Here is a 3925-nt window from a genome sequence, read left to right on the forward strand (position 1 = left end):
CGGAGCCCCGCCTCCGCGAAAGACCCGCCCCGCAGCCAGCTCCGCCCCGGCCCGTGCTGTCGGAGGCGCGAGAGGTGGGGCTGCGGGCGGGGCTCGCGCCTGATTGGGCGGTGGAAGGGGAGTGGGCGGGGCGTACCTCTGCGCGGGGGCGTCTGCCGGGCGGGGAAAGGTAGGCTGAGAAGACCACGGCGAGGCTGGGAGGCAGGAATGGGGTTCTGACCCGCGGGCGGGTCTGGGAGGGCGGGGGACCACGGCTCGAAGCGGGCAGAAGCGAGGCAGCGCCCAGGATGCGGGGCGAAGGACGGTGGCGGGGAGGACGGGAGGGAGCTCTGCGGGGTCCCAGGCTGGGTCGCCCCGAGGTCCCCCCCCACCCCCGCTCCCCACACGGGCCGCCGGGTTCCTTGTCCAGACCGGCTGCGCGCACGTGGCTTCAGCGCCCGCCCGGGCGGGCCCCCTTTCCACCGCCCACGGCACCCCAGGTCCCCCATCGTGAAGCCTCGGTCCTCGGGTCCACGGGGCGCTGGGTGCTTACGGAGAGGGCTCCGGGCAGCCCGCCCCGCGGCGGTCGGGAGAGAGGGGACCCCCGCACCAAGTCTCCCGGAGGGCCCGAGAAGGAGCCTGGAGCGGCGCTGGCCCGTAGCAGCGCTTTGAGCTTCACACCCCGACGCAGACTGGGGGCGCTGCCGCCTCCTCTCCCAGAGCGAGGCCGGGACTTGGGGACCCAGTCACACCCGCGGCGGGGTCCGCAGTGTGCGAGACCCGGCGTGCACGGGAGGGGTTCCTCACCCCTCCGCCGCCGCCTCGGGGGACCCCCGGACACCCGATCCCCTCCTTTCCCGGGCCGAGGCGGGAGCCCCACTCTCGCTCTCCGCCGCTCCCTCGGCGCCTCGTGGCGTCTCTGTCAGCCCAGCCGGATTCTCCCCGCTTCGCTGGAGTGGAAAATAACGGCTTCAAACTTTGCGAAGGGGAGCCGGAGCCAACGCTTTAATTAACAGATTTCCCGGCCCGTGCACCCAGCCCGCCCAGGTCCCCAAAGAGGACGCCCGCCAGCCCACTGCGCCCCTCCTCGAGGGTGGGCCTAGCAGGGTGGACCTGGGTGCACGGTGGAGCTCAGCCTAGCGCCCAAATCCTCCCCAGGCCTCCCTGGAACCCAAGACCTGCAGCCAGCCCCGCCTGACCTGTGCCCCAGTCCTTTGGAGAAGCAGCGGGGGGGCGGGGGGGGGCAGGGTTGAATGGGACATAGAGTGGATGAAGTGCTGGGCTGAGGATATGACCTAAAGCACACAGCAAACAGTGGTCAATGTAATTCTCTCCCCACCCTCCCAGCCCCGCAGTTCCCTGCAGGTTGTACTGCCCTGGCACCAGGAGAGGGGACAGGGGCCTGCAATTCTGGGTTCACGGGAGGCCGCAGATGAGACAGGAAGGAAACCTGGACTTGCGGCCGGAAGACTTTTCCTCAGCTGCTGGCCAAGCCCTGGACGCCTGTGCTCAGGAAGGGGCAGCAGTGTCCGGGCAGCTGCAGGGCTGAGTTTAGGAAGCAAGTAGCATTTTGAGGTTCTCTGAATGAATTGAGTGAGTGTGGATTATAGGCCAGCGTGTGCAGAGGGGTGAGGCTGTGCCTTGACTCCGCCCCAGCTGGGAAAAAAAAGTTCACGTCTTTGCATTTACAAAAGCACTCTGTAGGGGCTGCTCACTCACCCACCCTCGGGGTGCTTGGTCCAAAGGAAGACCTCAGCAGTGCCCCCCGGAGCCACTGTTTGGCAGGGGACACAGGTAGAAAATACAGATGCTCTGCTAATTTTTTTTTCTTTTTGTGGTACTGAGGATTGAACTCAGGGCCTTGTGCATGCTAGGCAAGCCCTCTACCACTGAGCTACATCCCCAGCCTTGCACTGCTACTTATAGCCAACATTTTTGAATACTAAGTGCAGTGTCCCATTCTGAGCACCATATGTGGATTACCTCCTTTAAACTTAACTTATTTTTTTAAAACTTAACTTATTATCATGAATTTAAAATTATTACAAAGCTTATGCTATTTGATAGTAAAAGGTATGAGGCGAGTTTCCTCATTTTACGGCTGAGGAATCTAAGTCTTGAGCAGGAATTTGTACCAGGGGTTAGGAAGCACAGACAGAGTGGCCTGCCCAAGAGAAGCCTGTGGAGACCATACAGAGGAGGTGTTGTATTTCCATCTGTCCACCTGCTCACTCACCTACCTATCTTTCCATCCACCCACCTACCTATCCATTCATCCACCTACCCATCCACTCATCTACTTATCTGTCCACCCATCCCTCCACCCAGTTACCCACCCATGCATCCATCCACCTGTCCATCCACCCATCCCTCCATCTGTCTACCCATCAGTCTACCCACTTATCCATCCATTCAACCACCTATCTGTCCACCCATCCATTCACCCACTCCTCTATGCACCCATCCACCCAGTTACCCATCCATCCATCCATCCACCCATCTGTCCCTCCATCCACCCATCCATCCACCCACTACCATCCACCCACTACCATCCATCTACCCACTGTCCATCCACCCTTCCATTCATCCATCCACCCAGTTACCCATCCATCCATCCATCCACCCATCTGTCCCTCCATCCACCCATCCATCCACCCACCCATATGTCCACCCACTGTCCATCCACCCATCCCTCCATCTACTATCAGTCTACCCACTCATCCATCCACCCATCTATCCATCTGTCTACCCATCCATCTACCCACTCCATCCACTTGTTCAGCCATCTACCCATCCACTCATCTACTTGTCTATCCACCCATCCATCCATCCATCCACCCACCTACTCATCCATCCACCTGTCCATCTGCCTGTTCGTCCGTCCATCCACCCACCTTCCATCCATCCACCTTCCATCTGCCTTCCATCTATCCATCCTATAAACCTGTTTTAGCTGACTGCTTGCCACAGCTCTTGTTGCAGAACATAATGATGAGCAAGAAGAGGCCCTGACCCTTTGTGTGTACGGGGTGTCTCCGGAACCTGGTCAGTTTAAAGAGCAGGTGCCGTCTGGCCTGACAGTGCACTGCCTGGGGATGTGTGAGAGCCATGGGAATACCTGGTGGTGTCACCTGAATCCACCTGGAGGCTGGAGTACTCTGAAGCTCCCTGGAGGGGGTGATGTTAGAGGAAGTCCTGACAAAAGGAGTCAGCAAGGGGAAGAAGGCAGAGGAGGGAGGAAGGGTGGGAAGAGCAGTCCAGGTGGAGAGCAGCAGGTGCTGAAGTCCGAGCTTGGAGGGTGGTGTGGGCTGCGGCCAGGATTTATAACTTACCCTAAAGACAAGTGGACACTACTGAAGGGAGCCGGGCAGGGTGGCACACACCTGTAATCTCAGCTACATGGGAGGCTAAGGCAGGAGGACCTAAAGTTCAAGGCTGGCCTGGGCAGTTTAGCAAGACCCTGTCTCAAAATTAAAAAGTAAAAAGGTCTGGGGGTGTAGCTCAGCACTCCCAGAGTTCAATCCCCAGTACCACAAAGCAAACAGATAACAACAAGCCCTCTGCTGAGGTTGTGAGGGGCGATAATGGGGTTTCCACTGTGGAATGATCACTCTGGTTTCCACCGTGGAATGATCACTCTGGTACTGTGGGAGGGAGGAGGCTGCAGAGCCACCCCCCCCCACCCCCCCCACCCCCCCGCAGATTGCAGGCTGGGTCGGGAGGACAGTTTCTGAGGCTCTGGGAAGGTTCACATGGGAATGGAGGGCAGGTGGACGCTGCTGCCCTTCCCTGGGCACCAAACGCTCGCTTGTGTATGCTGCGTACTGAGCCCTCACAGGAAGTCGGGACCCCTAGGCTGAGGGTGCCCGGGCTGGCGTGGTAACCTGCCGCTGGTGGAGGCAGAGTCGGGATTTGAACTGAGGACTGCTTCCCCCCCTTCCCCCCC

Source organism: Chinchilla lanigera, unplaced genomic scaffold (assembly GCF_000276665.1).
Source record: "Chinchilla lanigera isolate Chin_1 unplaced genomic scaffold, ChiLan1.0 scaffold00050, whole genome shotgun sequence".
NCBI lineage: Eukaryota > Metazoa > Chordata > Mammalia > Rodentia > Chinchillidae > Chinchilla > Chinchilla lanigera.